This window comes from Vicugna pacos, unplaced genomic scaffold (assembly GCF_048564905.1).
Source record: "Vicugna pacos unplaced genomic scaffold, VicPac4 scaffold_19, whole genome shotgun sequence".
Taxonomy (NCBI): domain Eukaryota; kingdom Metazoa; phylum Chordata; class Mammalia; order Artiodactyla; family Camelidae; genus Vicugna; species Vicugna pacos.
In genome coordinates this window covers 38,162,733-38,178,593 of record NW_027328740.1, presented here as the reverse complement: position 1 = coordinate 38,178,593, position 15,861 = coordinate 38,162,733, and the positions used below count along the sequence as shown (strand labels likewise).

At 53.2% G+C, this 15,861-nt stretch overlaps 1 long non-coding RNA gene across 1 annotated transcript in view; it reads left to right on the top strand.

Moving 5' to 3' along the window:
- The window catches only part of LOC140693414 (uncharacterized), a 252,294-nt gene that overhangs the window by 233,588 nt on the left and 2,845 nt on the right, over window positions 1-15,861 (top strand). The window contains exons 6-16 of the long non-coding RNA XR_012069175.1: window positions 3,838-3,958; window positions 4,224-4,422; window positions 6,015-6,131; window positions 6,550-6,724; window positions 6,843-6,924; window positions 10,159-10,245; window positions 10,580-10,739; window positions 13,654-13,782; window positions 14,126-14,258; window positions 14,646-14,699; window positions 14,976-15,170. This is a non-coding gene — a long non-coding RNA (uncharacterized lncRNA). The remainder of the gene's footprint in view (window positions 1-3,837; window positions 3,959-4,223; window positions 4,423-6,014; window positions 6,132-6,549; window positions 6,725-6,842; window positions 6,925-10,158; window positions 10,246-10,579; window positions 10,740-13,653; window positions 13,783-14,125; window positions 14,259-14,645; window positions 14,700-14,975; window positions 15,171-15,861) is intronic.

Below are 15,861 nucleotides of genomic sequence, written 5' to 3'. Positions count from 1 at the left end.
ACATGGCCTAGACTCAAGACACGTTCAGCAGCTTCTGGTTTGTATAGTGGAGGCACTGCCCACCGATCTCTGTGTGGCCAATTATTTCGAGTCCGGGAGCACATGTAGAAGACATCTTGGCATCTGTCTATCAACGCTAAGCACCTGACTAGTACCTGAGCACCCGTTCTCCAGGGAATCTCAAACTTCTTGGCCTAAAGACCCCTGTACACTCTTAAATACTGAGGACTTCAAAAGGCTGCTGTTTATGTGGGTTAAATCTATCAATAGTTCCTGTGTTAGAAGTTAAATAAGAACTTTAAAAAATGCTTATGAGTTCACTTAAAAATAATAACAACCTACTACATGATACCATTAATACTCTTAAGCAAAAAATAAGTATATTTTTCTAAACAAAAATCATTAATGAGAGGAATAGCAGTGATTTTAATTTCTGAGAATCTCTTTTGGACTGGTGAGAGCTTAATTCTATCTGCCTCTACATTACCTGTTTTGTGATATCACAGACTAGGTTTTCCCTGGAAAACCCCACAGGAAACTCGGGAGTGCAAGAGTGTGCAAAAGGCAGGTGACTTCCCGGCGTTCCTACGAAAATAGTCTTGCATCTCAGGGGCCTCGGACTCACTTTGATAACTGCTGCCCTACCCTAGGCGAGACTCTCCTACACAAGAGCCAGGCAAGTGTCCTGGCTTCTTTAATGAGTTACCGCAGCAACACCCCTCCCTTCTCTGTGTTAATGTTTCCCACAACCTCCATTACTGCAGATGAGGATGTAATCCTCAACTGAGGCCTCTAATCCCAGAAGACTACCAACCTTGAAAGGGAGGGCCCATCTACCATCTCTACACCCCGCACAGTCTATTTTGAGTCAAGCCCTAGATAACTGCTAATTGACACTGACCCTTGTCTTATTCCTGAGTTTTAGCGAAGGAGCCAACATCTGGATGGAACTGAAATTTCCCTGCTGATATACAAGGCTGATAAACCACCCTATTCCAACATCTGATTCTGGGGCTCTTCAAAACGCGGGTAAGGCCCCGCTTCATAAAAGACGGGTCCTCCACCTGCCCTTCCCAGGGGTTCTGGGAGGCCGCGGCCACGCAGGGCTACCCGGAGTCGCGGTCCAAGCCCCAGAGCCCGAGGGGGAGGAAAGCCGGAGGCTGTGCCCCAGCCCTGTCCCCCCCGCCCCAACCCGCTCCCCGGCACCACAGCCCTCCCCGGCCGCCACACCAACCCGGATCCCACCCCGGTCCATGTCCACTGGCCCCGCCAACGGCGCTGCCGTACGTTTACCGTCTGTGAGACGCCGCCCCAGAAAGGATGTCGGCCGCCGACTGACGCGGCCAGAACTAGTGGCCCGGCCAAGCAAGCCGCCATCCCCAGCAGCAAACACCGCCATGGTCCCGGGCAGCTGCACACTTCCGGAGCCCGCTGCCTGCCCCAGAAGCGCACGCCAGCCCGCGAGGAGCGCGGCGTCTTTATCCATGGCAACGCCGCGGGGCCCTCCCCTAGCGCTTGCGTCTGCGTCCTCCCGAGGTTAGACGTGCGAGAGCAGAACTTTCGGAGCCAATGGGAGCAAGGGCGCGGCCAGGACGGGGGTGGGGGGAGGCTTATGGGGCAGCTGGGTGGGGCCGGGGCGGGCGGGGCCGCGCGGAGGTCCTCAGCTGCAGGTGGCACCGGCCGGAGGCTGGGGCAATGCTGCCAACAGTGGGCGGGGCGGCGGGGCGGCGGGGCGGCGGGGCGGCGGGGTGGGGGCACCCTCACCTGTCCGTGTGCGGGGCTCAGCCTGGGCTCCGCGGCCTCCGCTTGCACCGGAAGTGGACCCAGGCTACCGGTGGGCAAGATAGAGGACTGAGCCCAGGCAGGCACGGCTGGCCAGGTAGGGCACCTGAAGTGCAGATCCGCCAGGCCGGCTGCCGGCCTTGAATACGCGCTGCTAGGCAGTTTCCAAGAAGACGGGATCTGTCCCAAGAGGGGAGGTAGGGCAGGGTGCCAGATGCCTGGTTGGGTGCGGTCTTACAGGAGAGCCACGTTGAGAGGGTGCAGAGCAGCCCCTGTGTTGGCGGGGCTAGGAATTTGGGGTATAGGGTGGGGATGATGTGTGCCATTCCCTGTGGTCTCCCAAAGAACTCGCACCCCCAAGCAAAGGACCCTGCTCCCTCCACCCTTCACTGCATCCCCTGCCTTCCCCAGCACCACCGCCCCTGCCCCCGGAGGGTCCCATGACCTCTCCCCACACCAGGCACCGTCCCTGTTACAGGTACTTATCTCCTGGTGGTTCCAGCCCAAGGGTGGGGGCTGTATCTGACCAGTTAGGATGCCTGGAGCCTTTGTATGAAACCTCAGACTATAATGCAGGCGTGCACAGAGGCCCCTCAAACAGGATTCCCTGCATTCCCTCCCCACCACGCACCCACAGCGCAGCTGCCACACCAGGCCAAGCCTGCTGGAGGACCGCTGTTCCCTCTCCACCTGTCCCTGATCAAGAGTGCACCGCCCACACTGCTGGGTATTTAGTGGGCCTTAGAAGAGCAGCTGGTATTTTCATGGACAAATATTTGCTCTTTTGGGAAGAGTTGAGTGCAAAGGGATGTAGGGTATGCCTTTTCTGTTGTCCTGGAACTGGTGACTAGGATGCAAACTTAAGTCAAAGCAGTTTTTAGAGAGAGCCGCAATATATCTTACCCAAAGATCACTGTTCCCCTACAAAGGCAACACCACCTGGCGGGTGGGGTCCTGGTCCCTCTTTCTGGAGGTTGGGCTTTGCACCCTCCAGCTGGGACAGAGCCCGAAACAGCTCTGAACACGCTCCAACAGGCTTTCCCAGCACAAACTGCCTTTATTTTGAATCTGGCTGAAGGAAGCAGCTGAGAAATCTGGGTAAATCTTCCTGGGTGTAACCATGCCTTTTGTGCTGAATGAAAGAGCGGCTCTCCACATGCTAACAGCTTAGAACTGAATGTGTGTCGAAGCCTTCATGCATGTAGCATGTTGGGAACAGCGTTTCATGGTGAGGGGAACTCTATAACTTACATGTGTATGGGGAAGCCCTCACTCCAACAGGGTTTTCCTGCACAAACTGCCTTTATTTCGAAATTGGCTCTTGCTGAGAAATCTTGGTAAGTGTTCTTAAGTGTAGCCATGCCCATTATGCAGGATGAAAGAGCGGCTCTACACTTTTTCACATCTCAGAGATGAATGTGTGTTGAAGCCGTCATTCATGTAGCGTGTTGGGAACACAGAATTTAGTGGTGAGAACTATGTAAATTACATGTCTATGATGAAGCACTCTCTCGAGCCGGGTATTCCAGTGCATACTGCCTTTATTTCGAAACTGGCTTCTCAGAAGCCTGTGGTCTCCACTGCAGGTCTGTCTCCAAACCCAGGGCCAGCATGGTAACTCTGCTCCCCCTGTCTATTCTGGAAGTTCTAGGTGTCCTCCATGGCCCTTCCACCATTATGTTTTTGGAAAACCCCGCAGATGGAATGGGCCTGAGAACAGGAGAGCTGGATGCCAGAAGCCACTGCCCAGTGTGAGGCTCCTGGGAGGGGCATCTCCTCTCCGTGGGCTCTGATCTAACCTCCCCTCTCCCCCACCCCCACCCCTCTCCTCCTGCATTTCCTGATTGATCCCTGGATAATGGTCCATACCAGGAATGACCTGGGAGAGGTTTTATGAGTCTTTAAGTGGAAAAAAAAAAGAAATCTTTAGACAAGTTACTGAAAGTAACTTCCAGCTTTACCGGGAAAGACCTCATTCCAATGTTTAAGGCTAGTTGACAGGGTGTCAAATTGCTTAACCACTCACATCTGAGCAAGTGCTACCTCTCTCTCCAGCTCCCCGCAGCATCCACCTGTGGCAACTTGGCCAAAAGAAGGCAAGAAAGCTCTTTCCCCTCGCCAGCACCAGCGTGGCTTTGGAGTCAGTGGAGGCTGAGAGAAAGAGCCCCGCCCTGAGGTTTGAGGGGCCTCCAGCCACAGCCAGAGGAGCGGGGGTTTTCAGAGTGGCCCAGCAGGGAAACCAGGCAAGGCCACCTGGCCCAAGTCTTCCCTGCCCAGAGAGCCCCATGAACTGCTTTGGGCCACACTCCCCGTTTGGGCCCCCTGCAAAAAGTTACCACGGGAGCCACACCTGAGAAGGCAGAAGGACAGCCCTTTAGCCTGGGGTCCCAGCAGGTGTGTCCTGTGAGACCTGTGGCCACATAAGTTACTTGTCTCTCCAGGTCACTGAAGGGACTGTGCTGGGCATCTTGGTGGTCAGGGACATGGGAACACCTCTAAACTCTGAAGAAGGACAGAGAGACTCTTCCTGGAAGCAAGGATTCCAGGGAGACACCTTGCCCAGAACTGGGGGACTGTGTCCTGAGTAGACCCCTGGGAGGCAATGTGGGGCTGTGGGGTCCTCTTCTGAGAAGGGAGCAGGTGAGTTTTCCGGGGGTGGGGTCCTGCTTTGTCCAGACATGTCCTTGTGTAAGACTCATTTACAAACACCTCCAAGTCCACCTAGGGGTGGCCCCAGAGGTGGGGGTAGAGGAGGAGAGTGAAGGGTGCAGAATTAGGGCCCCCTGAGCCACCCAGGGAGCCAAGGGTCAGTGGGAACATCTTGGGAGTCTAGTGCAGGGGTGGAGGACGAGCACTAAGAACATGCCAAGTCATGCAATAAAGTGACCCATGACCACGAGACACAGGTGGCCGTACACCAAAAGAGGCAGATAGAAATTTAGACCCAGGATCTGAGAACCTTGAGAGGGGCTGGAGGGTCCCAGGAACCCTCAGGAACAGCTCTTCAAGGGGCACAGACATCCCAATACACACATTTCTCATGGAAGCTTTTTGGGGTGCAGAGTGAGTTACCAGGATCCTGAACTTAGTATGGAATCCCACCCCCTTGTTCATCATGGTACCGGGCAATAAATTGCTGTCATTTGTCCCTGGACATGCACAGGGGAGCTGACTGCTGTGGGGGTCACTGCAGGACTAGAATCTTCTGGTGTCTGCTCTGTGACCACAGAAACCCAGGGGGATTTCTCAACGGGAGAACCTGGAGACCATGCCTGCAAGGACCACCCTCATGGGATGGCCAAGGAGCTCGTGGTACCCAGGTCACCAAGTGACGAAGTTGTGAGGTTGCCTGGGGTATCCTGGGGGCATGTAGATTTCTGAGGTCAGCACGTGGGCCCAGCACTGCTGGATGGTCTGCACAAAGAGGGCCCTGCCCTCCTGATGATGGCTCTTAACACCTGCAGGGAAACTGCTCCCAGGGCTCCTGGAGGTCCATATTGAGAGTGTCCTGCCAGCCTTGTGGGGTCACCTTCCCCTGATGCAGAAGCAGACCTCTCTCCCTTGAGGCCCAGGGGACACCTGGCTCAGGTGCCACCTGTGTGCCCTGGACACGCAGAGCCCCAGAGCTCTGGCACAGCCTGGGGTGTGGTGGTGTCCGGGCAAGAAAGGCCCTGGGAAGGGGGTCATTCAAGGGCAGAGGCCACTCTGCAGGGATGCTGGACCTGGCAGCAATGCACTGCTTCAGTACTCCCTTGGGTTGGGTCTCCAACCTGTGGGATGGAAGGGCCACTCCTTCCTGCGGTGCAGTCGGGGGAACTAGATCCATCATCAAGGTCAGCCCTGAAAATGGAGGCTGCGCTACCTCCATTCCTGGAAAGAAAATCAGTCCCCTCCAGTCCAGGTGATTCAGAAAGTCATTCAGCAATGTTCGGGGCCTCCACTTTAGGCTTTGAATTAGAGCTGAGCGGCTTAGGAGGCCAGATCCCTGTCCGTGGCTCCAGGAGCAGGCTTTCTGCTGGGGGACAGGATCCTCACAAACACCTGTGTCTTTGTGGGACACTCCCCTCTGACAAGCTGGGAGGCAGGGTGCAGTTGTGGGAAATCGTGTTTACATGAGCAGAGGGCCACCATGTGGTGGGGGCACAGGAGACTGTGAGAATGAGTCCCACAGCCTTTCTGGAATCAAAAAACTGGCAAATGTGAAAAAGTGCATAATTTGTTTTATTGAACAGGCTGCTTATGTACGTTTGGAGGACCAGGTTCAAGGACTCAGCATCCCTCCAGGACAATAGCCTCAAGAGAAGAACAGACAGAGCAGGAGGAGATCTGGGGTTTCTCCCAGGAATGAGGTGGAACAGGGATTTCTGCAGATTTGCAAGGAGTCCCCGACCACTGAGCATGGGGTTACAGCCCCACGAGCCCCTGTCATGTTTGGCTTGGGCTCTGGTTCTGGCCTGCTCATGTATTCTTCCAGCAGAGTTCCAGAAACTCAGAGGGTGGAATTAGAGGGGCTGCGTTTGGAACCTAGTGAGGAGTTGGAGGGTCCTTTATATTGAGTCCCTTCATCCGAATCACCGTAGCTGAAGCCCAACACCCCCCAGGCCCCCATGGTTGCCGTGGAGGGAGAACAAGCCTGGCAGGCGACCTAGGGGTCCCACTACTGTGTCCTTCCCTTGTCTTTGTTCCCTTTCACCCCGGAAGGTGTGATTGTCTCGTGTCATGGTGGCTTCCACAATGTCCCTCCCAGTAATCTCTCTTCTCCATCAGGTGGGGTTCCCAACCCCGCTCAGCCTTCTCTGCATGGATGCTGAAGGACCAGGCCCACCTGAAGTTCTGAGCTCGAGCAGTAAGGTGGAAACAAAGAAACCAATGGAAAAAAGAAGCAAGTGATTGTGGCAAAGCTCCCCACCACAGAGAAGCTGCCCTGAGTGGAAGGGAGAGTGTGGGCATGCCCGTTTGTTTCCTATCTCCCAGTGCTCTTAGCTTTCTTATTGCCTACCTGCATGGTTACAACAAAATGATCTGCAAAACTGAAAATATTTACTCTCTCGCTTTTACAGAAAAGGCTGGCCAGCCTCTGGTCCGGTACCAGGCAAGAGATTGGAGTTCCTTTCCAGTTTGGAAACATCTTGGCAGGCCCAGGTTTGCAAAGGTCTTTAAGAGTAGTTACGGAGTTTTGCTTTTAAACTTTTTTACGGCTGTATATACTTGTGAGATGTGGTTGTGATGTATAATTCTGAGTCGGGATTTTCTCAAACTGTTTCTCACTTCTTATACCAGACATTCCTAAATTCCAAGTGGAACTGCATATTAAGGAAGCCATGGAATTTAGCAAAAGGATACAGATCTCATTTCCTTTTAAGCATCGATATACCTCCATCATGGCAGTATTTGTTATGTGTTATTGATAGGGGAACTAAGTAGTAAACAGATTAATAGAAAATAGGGGATTTTAGGTACACAGGTTCATCTTTTCAACATTGTTTGTAATATTTGCAGTTTAAGATGACCATTCCTGAGAAACAGGCAGCCTCTTAGAATGAAATAGCATTTCCTCTGAACCATAATTAATTTTTATTTTGTAGACAGCAGGAAGGGTAATAACACGTCACACATTTGGGGACGTCAAAGGGAAAATGTAACTTTCTGGGAGCGCACTCCCCCGCCTCCCCCTGCCCTTTTTACTGTCCCATTCTCCCTGGAAGGCTCTTTCTTATCTTCTGCTCATGGCTCCAGTAACTCTTTCTTCCTCCTTGTTCCTCAGCTGGTAAGGTTAGTTTTCTACTTTGAACAAGCAAACAAGCCAACAGAAGAGAAATTTCACAAGCAACTCCCAGCGCATCCGCTCGCCTTCTGATGTCTGTGACCTCACTCTCGGTGCCCTACCGCTTATTAAAAGTGGCATCGAAAGCCAGTTCCTCCAAAAGTCCCCGAGGCCCCATCCCTCCCATCTTCTCTGGGTTTTCACTCCCAAAACCATCCTCTCTTTCACTGCCTCATCTATTTTGTTCTCCTGCTAGTTGGCACCATCAGTATATAAACGTCCATCCTCTTAAACCAACAGCACTCCTTGACCCTTATTCACCCCCACCAATTGCCACCCTGTGTCTTTGCAGCAAATCTTTAAGGAGTTGTTTAAACTCACTGTCTGCATCTTCTCTTGAGCCATCCCCTTTTACACCCATTCTGGCTTTTCGCCTGATCCCTCGCTCTATGGAAACTGCCCTGTCAAGGCCATCAGTGACCCCATGTTGCTAAATATAGTGGTCAATTTTGACTCCTCATCATGCTTGGCCCCTCGGCAGCATTTGACCCAGCTCTTCCATCCCTCCTACCCCGTGTTCCTGCTTCACTCAACCTCCAGCCCATCTCTCTGTCTGTTTCTGCTTTTGGCCTGCTGGCTGGTCCTTTGCCAATGTCTCCTGTTTTTTCCAAACATATACTGTGGGTGTTCCCCAGGGTGGGTTCCTGGGCCTCTCCTCTCTCTCTCTGCTATTCCTTTGGTGGAAGCAACCCAGCCTTGGAAATTGGCATGCCATCAATTTCTCGATTTCTCCAAAATTCCCTGATTTCCCCTTTCCATCTGAGCCTTTATCCCTGAGACTCACATCACATTCTTTTCCTTTCATTCATCTTGCTTTCACATTCATACATATGTTCTACTATGAAATTACTTTTCCAAATTTTGAATCAGTACATATATATCATGTAAAATGCTCAAATATGTATTATTTCCACTAAGATGCTAATTCTACCTTAGAACATTTCTGCACTTCTGTATTTATGTGAATAAAGCGAATAGTATTTCTACAAGCCTCATAGTTAAACACTGTTAGTTTGGGGCTATTATGTAACATGAAATAATGGTACATCAACATAGTCGTTTTTCATTTATTTTTATGTAACACCGAGATGAGGTTTTTGCCCTGAAGACTGGTTTTATTGAAATTTTACCTACGTTACGGACAGTCAGTTTATGTGAAAGCCCTCATTTCTCCCCTTTTTGATATATGCTCCATTTGGCTATATATAACATATAACTTGGCATGAAACAAAATTCCCAAATCATTCACATAATACAATTAATATGTTTAATTATATTTTTTAAATGTTAAAAAGAAAAAGAAAACAGATTCCTCTACCTATTAGGCACTTCTGTGGCAATATGTAACACACCCCTTAACCATGACATTGAAGAACTGAGCTGATACCAGCCCCTTTCCACCTGCTCAGCCCCACCTTTTCCCATCCCCTTTCCCATCCAGAGAGGACATCCCTCCCATTGTCCAGGCCCAGATGTTGGAACCATGTCCTTTCTCTCTCTTTCTTTTACACTCACAGACAGCAAATCCAGCTTGTTAGAAAATTCTGGATATTCTGTCTTAATTAAATACCTGCTCTCTGCTCCCCGCCCTCCTAAGAGCCACCTTCAGCCTTTCCTGGATACCAATAGCCTTCTGTTTCCATCTTTGCTTTCCTACAATCTCTCATCCACACAGAGTCAGAGGGAGCCTGTAAAAACATACATTGGGGGTGGTGGGTGTTGCTCAGTGGTAGGGCGCATGCTTAGCATGCTTGAGATCCTGGGTTCAATCACCAGCACATTCATTAAAATAAATAAATTACTTCCCCCCAAAAAACACAAACACAAAAGCATAAGTTGGACTACATCACCCCTCCCCTCAAAACTCACTAAACGGGTCACCATGTCATTAGGAGCCAAAGTCGTCACAAAGGCCTCAGGACCCGGCGTGCTCTGCCTCTCTGCCCACACTCTCCCCTTCACTCTGGGGGCCTCTGGCTCCGGCTCTTCCTTCTTCCTCCGGATCTATTCTGCTTCAAGTTCATTACTCCGTGAGATCTGCCAGGATTGCCTTATTCTCTCCTGCCTGCCTCCCACCCCACCGCCATCACCCGAGTTTGCTCATATCACTCTTTTTTAAAAATTTATTCAAACTCTTGCTACCCCAACATGCTGCCTGTTTCCTCTGCTAAAATTCTGAGCCCCCAGTGATGGGGAGTCATGTCTATTTTGTTGACTGATAAAGCCCGAGAGCCTTGGGAACGGTCTAGTTAGGAGATTCCCGTATGTAGTAGGAGCTTATACACATTTGCTGAATGAATGTAGATGCCCTGGTCCAATCCGATGGAGCACTTCTGTGACGTGCTCAAAGAATAACTCTCCTTTCCACCTGAGAGGGGGTGACAACTTCCCTGGTGATTAAAGGCAAGAATTTTTTGCTTTATGCTGTTAACCTTAGGCGGGGAGACTGGGGGATCTTCATATATATTTTTAAATTTGGTTCACTCTGCAGTTGGTCTTTGGTCTCTGTATAATTTTGAGAAACTCTTTATGAGTGATCATTCTTTGATCAGATTGAACAGGTTCCAGGGGGAAGGACCAAGCCTGTCCCATCAGCCATTCTATGTGTCTTGTCCTGGGACCCAGTGGATGCTCAGCATGTAAGTGAACCGACAGGAGTGAGTGAAGAGATGGGAGCATCTCATTATTGTGGCGGATCTCTGTCCAATGCCTTGAGATTTGGAGAAGGGTTTACGAGTGCAGAAGGGAGAGGTCAGGTCCTCTGTGCTTTTCCTGAGTGCCCTGGCCTTACCCATTCCCCCAGCCCCCTCTGGGCAGCCAAGCCAAGGAGCTGGGCCACCAGGGGTTGTGCTGATCAATAATCCACCTTCACCCCAATTCCGGGGGTAGGTACACATGGTTGTAGACACTGGAGTCAGGTCCTTGGAGGAATTCCTCACCGAACTATGTTTTGGACCTTTTATTTTTCTCTAGAACCTCCAGCTGAAGAAGATTGTTTTAGACACATGAAAGTTGAGGACACCTTCTGTCCCCTCGCAACCCAGGTGGGGCTGGGAGTCTGCTGTTTCTATAGCCGGTGGGCTCGTGTTGATTTGGGCATCCCTGTGCCTGAATTCCTGCAGTACACTCGGTGGTAAGGTTGGGGGTGCCTGGCAGGGAGGGAAGCGGGTTGGGAGACTGTACAGCTGGGCTGATGTTAACCTGGGGTGAGCGGGAGCTTGCTGATGCATGGCATCTCGGGGCAGGGAACTCTCCACACTCAAGAGGGGTTCCCACTCCCGCAGGGTCCCTTTGATCAGGGTGCTGGGCTGTCAGGGGACCACAGGGGTCCCAGTGAGGATTAGGGTGCCTTCAGGCAATGGGAAGTGTGGGGTCCAGTGGCAATTGAATTAACTGTGCACCCAAACCCAGCCCCCACCTCTTTCAGCCTGTTTCCTAATCTGCAAAACTGGAATGTTATTAAACATCTCACGGGGTCATTGATGGGTTGGGACAGACTAGACAGTCAGGAGCTGGAATTCCTCTGTCCCCTGATTGTTTGCCTTCTTTCTGACTATTTGCTCTCACAAGCTCAGTCTCTCTGTCTCTCGCTCTTTCACTTCTAAGTGTCTCTCATGCTCTGGTTTCATTTGATTTCCAACCACCGCCCCTCCCCTCCGCCAAACTCCAGATGAGTGAACTTGATTTCTATGTGTCAGTTCCAAATTCCCAGGAAAGATGCTCTGTCACCCTCTGGATCTGCTGTCCAACCCATGAGTTGTGGCCAGAGGAGCGAGTCCTTCTGGGACCAGCAGAGGGTCTCTGCCGAGCCCCCAGCCACCACTGTGGGAGCACATAGCTCTCCGTGGAGGAAGTACTGGCTGTGACCTTGTGTCACTAAGTGTGAATTTATGTCTTCTCTTGAACCACCTTCATCCTCCTAAACAAAGATGAAAATTAAACACTCCCGGGATTTGTGTCATGGAACACTCAGGTTGGGGGCTAATGGGGCTGGAATTTCTGCTGTATTTAAGGGGCTACACTGAATCCCCAACGAGAGCCTACAAAGGGAACAGCACCGGCCCCACCCGGCACTTAGGGCGCTGAGTCTGCGTGACGGTGAGCCAGGCTTCTGACCACAGCTCAGGGGTCTGGTCTGACCAATTAGCCTTTGAAACCAACCAGCTTTGGATTCCTCAATCCCACCCTGAGGTTTTACCTGAACCATCAGCTTCTGTATCTCTGAAGACAGATGCTGAGGACCCTTCATGTAAGCCGTTCGCACAGCCCTGTTCAGGCCTTTGTGCTGCACGGTCTGCCCGGCGAGCTGACCGAGGTTGGTATTTTACTGATGTTAGAAGTAGTCTGGTTTCCCGATGTACTGTTTCACTGAACAAGCAACAGAAGCCACTTCTCGCTGATAAAAGCAGAAAAGGGACATAATTAAAAGATACTGGGAGGGTGTGTGAAGTGGCCAGGACCGGAGCCAACCCAGGAGCTGTAGGAGGTGTTAGGGAGCCCCAGGCACCAGGCTGGGAGGGGTGCTACCGGGCCCCCTGCCACCCCAGAAGGGACCCCCCTCCACCCGACCCTCCACCTCACTCACTGCAGGTTCATGTCCCGGCAGGGCCAGGTCACACTGAATCCACCAGCACACACCTCAGTTGGGGAGCTGGCCCCGTCTGAGCTGCGGGCGTGCCTGGTGTGGGGAGAGGCCCAGTTAGAGGAAGGCAGTTCCCCTACTGTTCCGAGTTAAGGTGCAAGTCAGTGCCCATCACTAAGGAGAGCCAGGCTGGACGGACCTCATTGTGGTGACTAGGCTGTCTGAGTTCACTTATTACTTTCTACGTTTGAAGGCCCTGGAGGGAGAAAAAGTGAAGGTTCTAGTACTTATTTTGTGTTTCCCACGTACCAGGTGTGGTAAGCAAGCCACTTCAGACAAGGCCCGGAGCAACCACGTAAATAGGCCACGGAGCAAGTCGTGCAGTCAGGCCTCTGTGGTCCCGAAACCCGTGTCCCCATCGGCTCCATAGTTACCAGTGGAAACTAGGGGGATTTATGGGACTGTGTGCTCCTGTGAGGGCTGGGATATGTGTGTTTAAGTCCACATCTTCAGAAACTCGGCTAGAACCACAGCCACTGATTGCACGGTGGCAGAGGAAGGGAGGATTCCAGCCTCTGGTCCAGCTCGTGTGGAGCTCAGAAGTTCTTCCTCCTGTCCTGAAAATATAACACCAAATCTGAGGGAGCTGCAAACCCACTGCTCTTCTTAGATCCCAGAAGACTGAGGGGGAAAGCTGCTTCCAACCCAGAGAGGTTGCAAAGGGAACAGCGGGCAGGCTTGGAGAGTCACAGCTCCCAAGGCAGAACCTGCTTTTGTAAGAACCCCGGGGGCAGGCAGATTTAACAGGTCCCTGAGGCCAGCAGGAGGCTCAGTGTGGGGAAATCAGAGTGTGACAACTCCAGGGGGCCAGTCAGAGGGGCCCCATGCTCTTTTTCATGTATTTTACATCCAGGACCGTGTCCTGTTCTCAGAATGAAGGTCAGAGGATAACTCCTCATGCTTCCTGCCTGGAGAGGAGAAAATAACTGTATTGAAATACACCCAGAACATTCTGTTTCATTGGGGGAAGTTGTTTTTTGTTTGTTTTTTTAATGAGAAATTATTTTACCAGAGCCTAACCAACCTGGGAGAAGGGAAATCCCTTCTGTGTCACCCAAATTGGGGTGGGGGGAAAGAGACACACTTGTGGAGGTCACAGCTCAGGGCACAGGCTCAATGAGAACTAATCACAGGACTGCAGATGCCCTGCTCTGTCCCGCTCCCCCAACACCTTACCTCCATGTCAGTAGGGCCCGTGTGTAATAACAGGAATAATACTAACAGAAGTAAATGTCTCAGGAGTGTCTAGGGAAAACCCAAAGACAGCGGGGAGATGAAAACAAGGACACACAGGCTGTTTTAGCCTCTCACACCAATAGCTGTAGCAAACTACACACAGCCCAGCCCCAGCAGATAAACAGACAACCTCACAGAAGAAATTATTTATTTTGGTTCTCTTACCCAGTGCATTCCATGGTGCATCCTCGCCTAGAATTGAGTGGAAGCAAGTCCATCTCAGAAGGGACATAACTGAAGAGGGATGGCTTCCCAGACTCTGAGGGGCAGAGAGAGCACCAGCCTGGGTTAGAGAAAGGTGAGGGGTGGGGTAGGGTGTGGGCTGCCTTCTTCCCCATATAAGGATCCTTCCTGAGGCCAGCACAGTAGGAGGGAGGGCCATGGGGTGGAAGCAGCCAGACTTCATCCTGAGAACTGTTGGGATGCCTCAAAGGGACCATTCAGGTGCCCAAACTGGGCCCTGATTGAGGGAGCCAGTCGGTCTGACTCAGAGCCCAGGACTGAGGTGGGCTCACAGCAGGCCGGTCTTACTTGGCCGGATCCATTTCACTTCTCCAAAGCCCTGTGTAAAACATGAAGCGTGGACGGCCTGGTGAGCACAGCTCTGCCCTCAAGACCGGTTTCAACTCCTCTCTTCCCAGAGAACAGCATCTCTGAACCCGTCCTGGGTGACCTCACAGAGATCACCCTAGTGGCCCAGGCTAGTGACCGGGAACATGTACCTTCCTGCAGGCAACCCCTGACGTCCACTGATGCATCATATACTGGCAAAGAGTGAGTCACTGTGCATTGGTCTAACAGCAGAGGCTCTGCCAAAGGCCCAAGAGGTGGTGTGTGGGACATGCAGGGGTGCAGGAGTGTAAGCAGCGCAAAAGTGTAACTGGTGACAGGGGTGCAGGGGCTGTGGAGGGCGCAGGCATTTCAGGGGATGTGGGGGAGGAGGGATGCAGAATTGCAGAGAGTAGCAGGGGTGCAGAGGTGCAGGGAGTGTAGGGATGCAGGGAGGTGCTCAGGGACCTGGCCAGGATAAGAAGGCAAGTGCACATCCTTGCAGTCAGCCTGACCCCGGTAGGCTATTGCAATGCTTTTGGGCGGCGGCGGTGGCGGTGGCGGTTGGGAGGCTGCCCGGGCAAGCCGATCGATTTCTTCTCTTCCCTGCAGCCTGGCCTGGGGTGGGGCTTGGCCGCCGGAGATTCACCAAATGTTGCACTCCAGGTAAGCTTGCTCCTGGTAGGTGGGGCGGTTAGGTCAGAGGGCGGTGGCAGCGGCAGAGGGGCGGAGCGGGTCTACCCCTGGTGAACGGGTGGAATAGCTGCCTTGTCCCGGCTGCTGGGCCTGGGAGCGGCCTCTTCTTCCCCAGGTCGCCGGACACTCCTGTCCCACTCAGCTTGCTGAGTGCGGAGTGGGGGCGGGGCCGTTAAGGTGCGGGACCCACGGGGGGAGGGAGGCTGCCGCGGGGGAGCCGATCAATTCGCTCCGCTCTCCCCGGAGGCGGAGCCAGGGGCGGCTTCTGCTGCCCTAGAGGCGGGACGCGGGTCTCCAGATGAACTTGCTCCTGGGAGGCGGCGGCGGAGGCGGCAGGGGCAGGGGATGTGTTCCAGGGAGTTGCTCCATTTCTTCTCTCCCCCACGGCCTGGCTTGGGGGCGACGTCTGCCGCCGGAGATTTGCCTGAGGTCCGACTCCAGGTGAGCTTGCTCCTGGGAGATGGGTGCAGTGCGGTCAGGGGGCTGGTAAGGTGGTGGCTGCAGGCATAGGGAGGCTGCCCCGGAGGAGATTGTGGATTAGCTCCATGTCTGCACCGCGTGGCCTGAAGGCGGCCTCTGCTGCTCCAGGTCCCGGGACACCCCTGTCCCACTTTGCCTGCTGGGGGCGGGAGGCAGGGTAGTCAGGGTGCAGGGGTGGCGGTGGTCGGGGGCCTGCAGCGGGGGAGCGGACCATTTGCTCCCATCTTCCCCGCGTCTTGTCCTGGGGGCGGTCGCTGTTGCCCTGTGTTATGAGACGCGTGTATCCTAGTCGGCCTGACCCCGGGAGTTGGACTTGGTACTTTGGGGGTGGTGGCAGCAGCGGCAGGTTTTCCCATGGAACTTGTCCATTTGCTCCCACTTCCCCCCATGGTTTGCCCTGGGGGCGGTCCCTGTTGTCCCAAGTTCGTCGGACGTCCATCTCCAGGTCAGCCTGCTCCCTAGAGAAGGCCACTGTGAGGTCATGGGCAAGAGTGGTGGCTGCTGCAGGGGTAGGGGCTGCCTTGGGGAGCTGGTGGATTGGCTCCCGTCTCCCCGATGGCCTGGTGTGGGAGTGGCCTCTCCTGCCCCAGGTCACCAGACGCACCTGTCCCACTCAGCCTGCTGGGGGAGGGGCGCCCTGGGCGGTGCCTTT